Below are 13216 nucleotides of genomic sequence, written 5' to 3'. Positions count from 1 at the left end.
TTTTATGTTAAGTGATTATTTATATAAAAAAAATTTACTTTCATTTTTTTTCCGCCACAAACTCAAAATCCAAACATAACCCAAGATTATATACAGAAAAATAGACTTCTTTTTTGGGTTTTGCAGTTTTTAATTATGAAAAGTGCTTGGGAGCATTAAAAGGAGATTACTAGAGGGAGCACTAATGATGTGTCAGTGGGTCCCGCTCACTTTCTATGCCTTGTTTTTTTTTTTTATTATTTTTTTTGTCATTTCCAATATATTAGTGCTATTAGTGATGTATTTTTTAGTGGTCTAAATCATTGTTGTTTTAATTATTAGGGCATAACAAATCCATTACTTACAAATCTGTTATTGGTATTGGCAAAAAGGAGATTATCGTGGAATTATTAGGGCATAATATATCCATTACCTCAATTTGAAAGTTGATTCTCTAGCTTTTGAATAATTAGTTTTTTCAGGTTACTAAGTTATTTTTGTTTTATAAATTATATGGAGGAAATGCACTAAACAATATGATACAAATTCTTACAATTAAAAAAAAAAACTATAAACAACACCAAACAAGATTGTGGTGGAGTTGTAGCTACAATTTAAAAATATTTGTCATAAGAAGGATTATTGTAGATACATCAAGAAAAAGCTATGAAATTAATGATCCCTTCCGTGACAAAACACTTGTGGCATGTTTGATTAGGTAGATTAGAGTATGGGATTAGGATTATTAATCCGTGGGCCTAATTATCCTATGCTTGTTTTAATATTTTAGTTTAGGATTATTAATTCAATGGATAATTAATCTAATAAATTTGTAGGATTATTAATTCAATTGGACAGTGAATACCACACTAATTTAATAGAATTATTAATAGTTCACTATTAATTTTGTGAATCAAACATGACCTTCATTTACAAATAATGTTTGCATAAATTACATGTTTCTTTAACATCATGTGCCAATAACAAAGTAGACAATGACCTTTGAGGAAAGACAATTGGTAGTTGAGAAGTGTCCGTATGACTCTAAACCACATATTATAGACTATTTGAGCTCCAACATTTCATGATAGAGTAGATATAAAGTTATAGTAAAACAGTTGTTCTGTTTGAATTTTGAATCCAAAATATGAATGAGACTCACAAAAAATCGAACACACTTCATATGCAAAAATTGTATCGTATTTTTCTATAACAAAGTCCATTTTTTCGATAAGCACTAGAAAGTGAACGACCTTATATGAATGTTTTGTGACTTTATACTTATTTTGCAATGTTTTTTTGTTTGCTACTGTCTCATGTCATCATAATATTCTTATATGCAGAGAGACATGTATGTAAATATATATTTCTAAAATACTTTAGTCAACATCTGATGAAGTGAGGCATTGCCCCTCATCCTGAGGATAAGGAATAGTGATTTTTCTTCATTTTCTCTTCTCCTAGACAAGGTCATAGGTGCCATGGCATGGCTGATCACTCAACAGGAATTTAACACTGTTCTTGTAAGAAAATGTTACACACACACACACATATATATATATATATACATATTTTAAAATTAATGGACACAAATGCAATGAGACTCATATGTATTAATGTGAATTCTACTTTCTTTTTCTTTTCTTTTTTTAATGTTACAACAATGCTATAGAGTCTAAAAAGTTACTTGAAAAGTTGTCTAAAAAAAAAAAAACTATATATGGACCATATTCATTATGGGAATAGCTTACAACACACAATATTCAAATTTGCATTACATACTTCACTTTTTAATAACTCTTGGAGTAATCTTTCTAACTCCTAATTTTTCACTATTTTTTAATAGTTAGGCCAGTAACACTTGACAAATAAATATATCAGTTAATATACAAATAAATATATCAGTTAAGAAATAAAACTTGCCCGTGGACGCCCACCTAATATTCTATCTAATTGATATATTTGATAGTGTTCCTAACATTATTTATCTAATTCCCTCATCCCTTCACTCTTTTCTCTCTCTCTCTCTCTCTTTGTTTCTCTCTCTCTCTCTCTCTCTCTCTCTCTCTCTCTCTTTTTCCCCCGGTAGTTAGCCTCTGTTTGGAAAGTGGGTTGACTTTTTGACTTTTTGGTTTTTTTGACTATTTTAGCCTGGGCTAAAAAATTTAGTTTGGGAAGGACTTTTTGGCTTTTTGACTTTTTTGACTTTTTTTGTGAGAAAATAGCGTAATGATTATAGTTGGATGTGATATTTTGTTTTTTATGATTAAAATAATATTTTATCTTTTGTAACTAAAATAGTCAAAAAAGCCTAAAAAAACTCTTCCCAAACAGACCCTAACCCTTGTATTATTTGGTTCTCACATACAAGACTTTAAGAAGATGGACTTTCATGTTTCATTCTAGTTCATTTACTTCCCATCCTCCTTATGTATTTAACCCTTGTTTTAAGGGGTAGCTATTAGCTATACTCTTAGCATTTGTTTAGGGTGGGTTGGGGTTAAAATAGTTAAAAAAAGATAAAAATAAATTTTTTGATTCAATAAAATAAAATATCACATCTAAATTATAATTAATTTATTTTTTCTTTCACAAAAGTCAAAAAGCCTATCTCAAACAAGATTTTTTAATCCCAGACTAAAATAGTTAAAAAATCAAAAATTTTAAAAATCAACTCGCATCTCAAACGAAAACATAACATTATTTATGCAATGTTTTAAACTAATGATATAATGAAAATTTTTTTGGGTAAAATATGACAACTCATTTTTATTAATAATTGAGATATAAAAAATAACTCCCATTTAACATACATTGCTAATTTTTTATTTGTTAAAAACACCACCTAAACAACCCAATATGATATTGCAGATAATCAAATAATTTCTTTATTTAAGTTCTTTGGATTCTGGTATATGTTTTTGTCAAAATAACTCTAAAAGGACCCATTAACCCCTTTTTGGACTTAGGCCGGTGAGGTAGAGATTAGACAAAATCAAAAGCCTAGCCATTTGAATCATGGTTTTGAATTGTAGGTGATATGACTTCTAGTCTGGTCTCTTTTTCTAAAAATGCAAATATTTTAAGTACATTTTGGTGCAAATATCAATAACTACAGTTTTGCTTCCATTATACAGACCTCTTTAAGAAGTGGATTAAAAATTATTTTTTAATTTTTAATTTATTTTAAATCATATTATCTCTTATATTTTTTTATATATTTTTAAAAAAAAATAAAAAAAAATAAAAAAAATTAACTTTTAACCAGCTTTCCAAAATACGCCAAAGGATCACACTAATCACACATAAGACAAATTAAAATTAAATTTAAAAAAAATGTTATGTACAAAAAAAAAAAAAAAAAAAAAAGATGTTCAGAAATTGAATAATTTTGTAGATTTGATGTGCTGTGGGAAGTCACACCTGGGATCAATTGATTTATACATTTTAAATATTGGTTTTTTTAAAAATACTTTTCTAAATAACAGTTTTATTGAAAATTAATAGAAGGCACAGAATTTACATTTCAAAATAACAAATATATATTATGTTTATGGTCATCAAAGAATGTGCTTTATTGCACTTGAATCCTTAATTTTTTATTTTTCCAATTTGATCTCTAAACTACAAAATATGAGTTTATGTAATCCTCCATCTAAATTGGTTAACGGTAGTTGAGGTATTTGATTTTTTTGAAATTTCGTATAAAATTTCAGAAGTATTTTTAACTTTTGTTAATTGATTCACGAGAGTTGAAGTATTTGGTTTATAACTATTATATAATCTTTTTAAACAAATTTTAAATTTAAAATAAATATGAGTAGATGTGGATATTTTTCAACCATTAATTAAGGAATGAAAGAAGAATCTTAATAATGTTGAACAATGAATTGGTGATAATGACTAAAATCAATGACACATATCAAGTTCCTGTTAGTCAGCACGCTTGATTTTACTGAAATTAGGATTGTATTTCTGCATCTTCACTTATTAAGCCTCCGTTTGGCAAGAAAAAACCCAGGCTTTTTTGGTTAAAATAGCCACAAAAAACAAAATAGGCTATTTTAGCCACAAAAAACAAAACATCAAATCCAACCCATAATCATTACAATCCTCTCTCACAAAAAAAGTCAAAAAAGCCAAAAAGTCAAAAAGCCCTTCCCAAACCAGGCTAAAATAGCCCAGGCTAAAATAGCCAAAAAACCAAAAAGCCAACCCACTTCCCAATCGGAGGCTAAATCAAATATATATTTATATATGTAGAGCGCAATCATTCATGTCATCTTTGACTTATATATCATAAGAATATATATGCATACATATTTTTATTATTATTATTATTATTATTATCTATTCTATTATATAAATAAAGAAGTCAATTTCTCTTAATGAAATGATGTACACCACGCATTTTTTCATATCTAAATTATCCATATACCTACCTAAGTTATTTATTTCTTCAACATTTTTTATTCCATCTGTACTTTTTGTTTTTTTTTTTTCAGATGACAATTATAGCCATCTTTTATTTTTGCATACACATAATGTATTCACCTAACCTTCTAATGTATATAAAATGTAAGGCGAATTACCCTAACGCATACTCATAATATTTAGGTAACCTTCTAACATATATAAAATATTAGGCGAATTATACTAACGATCCTTATAGTTTGAGTCTTGTGTCACTTTGATTCCTGACTTTTTAATTGTGATATATTTGACACTAAATTTTAAATCTTGTTCTAAATAAAAACAATTGAAGATATATTTACTCAATTTCAAGGATAAAGTTGTCAATTTAATAAAATATAAACTAATTTGATAAAAATAAATGTCAAAAAAATATTTTTGAATTTTTTAAAATTATTTCTACTCACTAAAGATAAAATTATGTAAAATTGATAAATCTTTTAGACATTTATTTATTTATTTTTATCAAATTAATTTTTATTATGTGTTTGGATGATAATGGGTGGTTATTTTTATTTTTATTAAATTAGTTTCTATTTTTTTTTAAAATCAAATATGACGACAATTTGGATATCATTATTAAACCAATTCAATAAATTAAAAAAATTAAAATTAAAAATATTTCATACATTAAATATATCGATTACACATTAAAAGCGTAACGACCACCCATTATATGATTATCATCCAAACACATAATAAAAATTAAAGATTTATCAATTTTAAATAATTTTATCTTTGGTGGGTATAAATTATTTTTAAAAATTCAAAAATATTTTTTTAATATTTATTTTTGTTAAATTAATTTATATTTTATCAAGTTAACAACTTTACTCTTAAACTTGAATAATAATATCTTTATTTGTCCTTATTTAAAATAAAATTCAAAATTTAAAATTAAATATGTCATAATTAAAAAATTAAAAATTAAAGTGACATGAAATCCAACCTAAAGAGTATGTTAAAATGTGAAGCCCATTTGATGTTAACAACCTTCAAAAGTTTTGTTACATTTTTTTTTCTTCTTGTTTTTACATTGTCCCTATATAACTTTCGATTTTAAATTTTATAATATTTTCGGTTTCCATTCATAGGGTAAACAAAAAAAGTTCATAAACAAAGTCTAAACAGAAAAGCAACTAGAACATTATCCATAATTTTAGATATATAATATATATTTAAACTTCTTGTTATGTATTACATCACAAATGAATCTTCGCTTTTAATTTCAAATTCTCGATAGTTTTCTGATTTTTATTCCTTTATTTAATTTTTTTTTTCTTTTCTGAATCATTGATAAGATTAAGTTGTCGTTCCAACAGCATATATACCTAAATATTGTAATAATACCAATAAATGTATGATGAGATATTTTCTTTTGAAGTTGGGCTAATGCTTATACAAGTGACAAACCGGCTTGTCCATGCTTGAACTCTCTCTCTCTTTCTCTAATCTTATATTAGCCCTGTTTGGTAGGATTTATTTACAGTTTGTTTCAGCTTTTAGCTTAATTTAAGCTATTTTGATGTGTTTCGTTCAACTTAACAATACAGCTTATAACTTTTTGTAAGTAAAAAATCAACTTATTCTTTGAGTGGAAGAGGAGAAGTTTAATTTATAAGTCAAAAATCAGTTTATATTCACAGTTATAAGCTATAAGCTGTAAAGTTATAAGTTATAATGACTTTCCCACAGTTCTACCAAACGGGACCATTAGCTTTTGAGCGTGAGTCAATTATTATTTTTAACTAAAATTTGTCTCATCATTTTTATTTCACATGTACTCATAAATAATAAAAAATAAAAACAAAAATCACCTCCATGAGAAGAGCCTAATACCAACAAAATGGTTCAAAAATTGGAACATAAATAGAAACTATCAAAGTCTTTAGGGGCGATACTCATACGCGAGACTTGTGTTTATTAATTTAGAGTCGCCAACTCTTTGTCACCATATCCTCAATGGGGCTATAGTCAGGTTACGGCTTAAGTAGTGGATCCATAGTATATGAGGACGAAATAATCTTTTCGTATAATTTTGTTGATCAAGTGTACACTCATCCAAACGTCGTTACTTTACTATTTGAAAACACGAATGTGAGCTGGCCGGTGGGTGTGTGCCGGAAACCTTTCTGATGCCTAAGTCAACAATAGACAAAAGACAAAAGCTCTGTGTATTTGACAGTAAAAATTGTGATATCTCTGCATAGGTCCTGTCATGAGCTTTTGTACATTCTGCCTGGCACCATCCTAGTAGGACTCTAACTCTCCTCACAAAAGTCCTCCTAAGAATTACACTCCCAAGGATAATGCATATCCTGATAACTCCTTACTCACTGTTTACCTAAGTGAGATAGTTACAATCTCTTACCTCGGCTGGCACACAGCTCGGTATTAATTAAATCAATTCAGTTAGCTTTAACTTTGAAATGACACTCTGTCGAGATATCTATTAGCTCGGCCCGATCTCCATTGACCGGTTAGACACGGAAGGTCTACGACCGTGCTACCGAGATAATTGCTTCGGTCCAAATCTGTAATACGACTACATTCTCTTGGCCTTGTAGCGCGGTCCATCCTTATCCCAACCGGCCTCATGACCAAGAGTGTATACCTAGCTCTGCTCATTCAACAGACGGTCTTAGATCGGCCTAATTTCCACATAAATTGCTTTCTCAATTGCCCCTTAATTCCTTCTGCAGTGCATGATTAGGATTAGTCTTCTCCAGCCGAGCTAGATGTAAGGGCCTCTAATCGAGCTCAATTTTGCTCGGGATCCCAATTCTTTCAGTCCATAAAGGTCTTGTCAGTTGCTCTACACGCTGTTCCGCTACTCAAGCATGTCTGAAACGTTATTTATTCCTCTGGACACGTGGCATGCCCCCACTAGTCAAGTACATTTTTTATAACCGTCTTGTACTATGAAATTTGAACAGTCCCGTCATTTTGCCTTAACTATATAGCTTCACTTTTTTTCCTAAAATGCCACTTACTGTTCATCTTCCCTCTTGCTAGCCCTCATTCCTTTAAGCTCCCATTCTTCAACCCCTAATCTTCTTGTGCTCAAGACTGGGCCTACACATCTCCCGCCTTCCTCAACACTGCTTGCATTTGTTTTATTAGACTGGATTCGGACTTCCTTCCCAAATTGGTAAGTTCTTCATCCTTGTAAATATTTCTGCTTTATTTTTAAAGATAGTATCTTAGTTGCCAAATATGTATTTATGAACACTAAGGTCCAAACCAATATAAAGAACCTTGGAACACCATGAGTAAACCTAGAAACACACTGATTGGGACTAAGAACTAGTCTAGAACTGTTCTTTGTTGATCCCAAATCGTGCTATGACCGAACTAAGCAACTGTTTGTGACCTTTAGGCCTGTATTCGACCGGACTAAAAAATGCCTTTGATTAAAAATTAAGCTATATGATCAATAGCCGAGCTATATTAATCGAGCTATAAACCTTAGTCAGTCCTCTTTTTTGCCGAACTGGGAATGGTCTGTAACCCAGTTGTAGCCGAGCAAGGCTTATTTTGCTTTGTTTATTTTACTTAGTTGGTCTATTTACTGGGCATAACCCTTGTTATTTCCACTTTGCAGACTTGGCTAGGTTGGCCAGGCACACCCTTGCACTTTGACCTAGGGCGATTTTGCTCAACCGAGCCACCTAAAGTCATCTCAGCACAGGGCTAGGCAGCCGTGTTCATTTGTAATATAACAATCTTAAGTGTAATGGGTAAATACCAATTCTTGGTAAACTCGCCTGAGGCCATTGCCAAATTCCAAGGAGACTACTATATTCCTGATGGCATCCATATCTCCTTAGCCGAGCTAGACACCACACCTTGGGACAAATCGGGCTTCGTCCATTTCATAGTGATATTGATCGTAGAAGCCGGGCTCCGGTTCCCTGTTCAGCCCCTTATATGCGAGTTCCTTAGGTAAACAAGATTGTGTCCAACCCAACTATCCACAAATACTTATAGAATAATAAATGGTATCACCGAGCTAAACCACTGACTTGGCCTTAACCTCGGATTGGCCGAGCTATTTCACCAATATTTGCTCGGCCAAAATGATAACGGTTGGGTGTACTACCTTAGAGTTAGAAGAGGTCGAGAAAAAATTATCAAAAACACACCAGACAAAGATTTAAACGATATTGATTTCTTCTGGGTTTCTGGCCATTTTGAAGATTAGGAAGCCTAGATACCGGGTTATAATATAAATTGGAATAAAGAAACTGCTGGTAAGAATATTCCGGTTCAACTTTCTTTGCTGTTCCAATAACCACCGTACTAACCCTTGTGTTCTTCGTTCGTTTATACAGATTTAAACCAACTTAAATCACATTACGCTTACGCCAATCAAGACACCCTTCGTGTCGCACTTCGATACCGTCATCGAGATTGAACCGAGCTGCTAAATTTTGAGTTGACCTACCGGTACAACGGAAAGAGGAAAACCAGAATCACTAACTTTCTCTTAGAACCTTCACCCGAGCTAGACCCCACTCTTCCCCAAGTCAACCTAATCCCTTTCACTGAAAAGTAGGAGATGGAAAAAAGGCGAGCTATTAGTGCCCTTATTACCGAGCAAACCGCTTCTTCCACTATTAACGCCCAGACCAAGCTGTCCCTAGCTAGTAACACTTATGAGGCCATGGTTGCCCTACCAACTATTAGAGCCTCGTCATCCCGGCCTAACAAGAGATCGCGTACCTCGGCCGGCCAAACACAGCGTTTGGTTAACAAAGTGGAAACCGAACAACCTGAGGCTGCGCTCCCTGAAAAACCCATACGTAGACACCGAGCTATACCCATCTCCCCCTCCAATGTGGGCACCAGGTGTGTCTTTCAAGGGTCACGTCGTGACTACGTCTGATTTTTTTTGCACCGAAAAGGACCATCTTCTGGCATTTAATTTGGCAAAAAGTGTCTACCTTTCAGCCGACATGGAGCACCATGCCCATCTAACCGAGCTGAAGGCCATATGATCTGCCAATAAATCGCTTATTCTGGTAATGTTGAATTCCACTTGTGTTCTGAATTTTCCACAAACTTGTTGCTTGGTTCTTCTAACTGTAGATGATTTGCAGGTCGTGCAAAAGAACCAAATTGCCTATCAGCGTGTGCTGGAATTGTGAAAAATAACAAAGGTAGCCATTGCAGATGGTAAAGCCAAGGAAGCCGAGCTGAAAGAACTCCAAATAAAATTTACGGAACTGAGCACCGACCGCGATCGCTTGGCCGAGCTTGTCAGTATTGCTGAGGAGGACAAGTAAAAAGCTCTAGCCGAGAGAAAGGATCGCTACCTTCGGGAGCTTGCTAAATTAGAGAGGAAAAAAGATGCCGAAATAAAGGCACTTCAAAAGCAAATGGAAAATGCCGAAGAGCACGGATTCAATATGGGTGAGGAAGTCTATGTCAAACAATGCGAGGCCACAAAAGATATCTTCTTCAAGAGTGGTTGGAAAGCAGCACTGGAGAAGCTCGGTCACGCACCCGATGCAAACATTTTTATGAATCCCCCCCTACTCTACATACCAAGCTACATGGTGGACTACGCAAACATAGTCCAACAGAAGCTTCTGCAAGAGGGGGAGGAATAGGAGGCCCTTAATCCAACGAATGCTCCACCTGCTGGCACAAACCTCAATCGTCAACTTTCTCTGCCTAGCACGGTTAACGTGAGGTTGTCGACCGAACTACCCCATGAGGTAGTTGCCCAGACTGGCCTTCTTAGTGGCGAGGTCCGGGTTTGACCTGGATGCCGACCTTGATGACTTATTTGCTTGAGGCATTCCCTGTTGCATTTTTTTTCCTTTTGTGTTTCCTTTTGTTTTGATAGAATGTAACCAGGCTACAAGTCCCTTCCTTTGTACTCAGTTTTAAATGAATGAAATAAACTTTTCTTTTTTAACATCTTTTTGTACGGTTTACATCACTTTTTCTGCTTTATGGTGTAAGCAGTTTTGCTGCATGCCCAACCGGCCTAGCTAGCTCGGTCATGCCTTTTCATGCCCACCTTGTTCGGCCGAGATACTTACCATGGCTGAGAACAACTTTGGGAAACTGCAAAAACTTTTGTAACCGAGATGTGTGCCTGGATCCTTATCTCGGCTAAAAGAAAACATGTTTGATTAACCCTGCCAATGTACTTTAGCCTAGATCCTTATCTTGGCTTGAGGGACGAACTAAGTGTTGGTCAAACCTGCCCACCTTCTTGAGCCGAGATCCTTATCTCGCATGAAGGAGAAAATTTGTTGGTCAAACCTACTAACTTTTTTGAGCCTAGATCTTTATTTGGACATTAGGGAAGAGCTAAATGTTGGTCAAACCTGCCAACTATCTGAGCCTAGATCCTTATCTCGGCTGAAGAGGAAAAATTTATTGGTCAAACCTGCTAACTTCCCTGAGCCTAGATCTTTATCTCAGTTTTAAGGACGAGCTAAATGTTGGTCAAACCTGCCAACTTTCTTGAGCCTAGATCTTTATCTCGGATGAAGAAGAAAAAATTTATTGGTCAAAACCTGTCAACTTGCTTGAGCCTAGATCTTTATCTCGACTTTTGCCAATCTTTCTTGAGCCTAGATCCTTACATCGGCTGAAGAAGAGAACTAAGTGTTTGGTCAAACCTGCCAATCATCTTAATTGGCCCCAGTAGGCAATAAATATGAACAACTTGTACATACAAAGGAAAGAATTTCACTAGAAAAAAAAAATTACTTGTTTTTATTGTAAAAGAAAAATTACAAGTGTTTTAAGAAAAGGCTAAAAATAAAATAGTCTGAGATTGGCCGTGTTCCATGGCCTGGGAACAACCTTACTGTCTATATCTGCTGAGTGATATGCCGCTTTTCTCGCTAAACCAATCACTTTGTATGGTCTTTCCCAGTTAGGTCCTAACTTTCCATCTCCAGATACTAAAGTGTTGCCCATTACTTTGCGCAGTACCCAATCTCCAATCTTGAATTGTCTTGGGTGTACTGTTTTGTTGTATTTTCTGGACAACTCTTGTTGATATGAGGCAATGTGTACCAATGCCCTTTCCCTTCTTTCTTCTGTGAGGTCGAGTTCTAGGGCTATGGCTTCACCATTCAAGTTTGGATCAAAATTTTCGCTTCTAATAGTGGAAAGGCCCACTACCAGGGGGATTACTACCTCCATGCCATAGGCCAAAGAAAAAGGTGTTTTGCCAATTGACTGCCGAGGTGTGGTACGGTAAGCCCATAAAACATGGGAAAGTTCCTCAGCCCACTTACCTTTTGCTCTTTCCAACCTCTTCTTCAAACCGTTTAAGACTACTTTGTTAGAAGTTTCAGCCTGGCCATTAGCTTGGAGGTACACCAGTGTAAAGTTGCAGAATTCTATTTTGTATTTTTCGCAAAAGCCCCTAAAGATTTTTCCATCAAACTAAGTGCCGTTGTTGGATATTAAACTCTTGGGTATGTCGAACCATGTTACGATGTTCTGCCAGACGAATTTCTTAACGTCTTTTTCTTTTATGGATGCGAGTGCTTCTGCCTCCACCCATTTTATGAAATAATCCGTTGCTACGAGAAAGAACTTTCTATTGCCGGGCGCAGTTGGGAGTGGTCCTACTATATCCAGGCCCCACATTACAAAGGGCCACGGGTTGGTCAATAGTAGGAGTTCTCTGGCTGGTTGATGTATTTGGTGTGCGAACTTTTGACATTTCTCACACTTCTTGACATACTTTTCTGAATCTACTTGCATGTACGACCCCCAATATTCCTGTGAAATTGCTTTGTAGGCCAGCGATATTCCCCCTTGGTGGCTTCTGTAGACACCTTCATGTATTTCGAACAAAAATGCCTCGACCTTATTGGGGTGGACACACTTCAAGTAAGGTCATGTGAAGGATTTTTTGTACAATGTTAGTGATGGGGAAAGCCAAAATCGTTGTGATTTTGCTCTAATTTTGTTGGCTTCTTTCTTTTCTTCAAGTAAGATGTCATCTTTTAAAAATACTTGAATGGAGTCTATCCAGGAAGGGCTTAGCTTAGCACAACATGCTTCTGCTGCTTCGGGTTCTTCAATACTTAGTTTGGGTAGGAAGTCAATCAGCAATGGGTGTAGGATAGATGTCTCTGCCATTGACGCAAAATCGGCCAGCTCATTCGTTTTATTATTTTTCTCCCACCCGATTTGCTCTATCCGGACTACTTCAAACTTCGTGATCTCCTTTCTGACCAAGTCTTGGTACTTAGCCATCGTATCATCCTTTGCCTCGTAGTCGCCTAAAATCTAGTTGACTACCAGCTGGGAGTCATTGTACACCATCAGCTCGGTGGCCTTCAGTGCCTAGAAGAACAGTCAACACCTGTTTGACGACTAACTTATGAACCGGTTTAGCGCGGCTGCTAGGCCAGTGAGATATTGTACCTCATTGACTGCGTTTGGCCTCTCAAGATCTTGGATGGCTTTGATCTGAGAGGGGTTAGCTTCTATACCCCGGTTGGTTACTAGAAAGCCTAGGAATTTGCCTGACCCCACGCCGAATGCGCACTTAGATGCGTTCAGTCGCAACTTATGGGACTTCAAAATTTAAAACATCTCATCCAAGTCCCTAAGATGGTCCCCCTCATCTCTGCTTTTGATCATCATATCATCTATGTAAGCTTCCATTGTTCTACCTAACAATGGTTCAAACATTTTGGTGATCATTCGTTGGAATATAGCCCCTGTGTTTTTTAGGCCAAAGGGCATGACCTTGTAGCAATATAGTTATCTGGGT

Source organism: Camellia sinensis, chromosome 5 (assembly GCF_055761805.1).
Source record: "Camellia sinensis isolate YWXY chromosome 5, ASM5576180v1, whole genome shotgun sequence".
Taxonomy (NCBI): Eukaryota; Viridiplantae; Streptophyta; class Magnoliopsida; order Ericales; family Theaceae; genus Camellia; species Camellia sinensis.
This window is presented reverse-complemented; position numbering follows the sequence as displayed.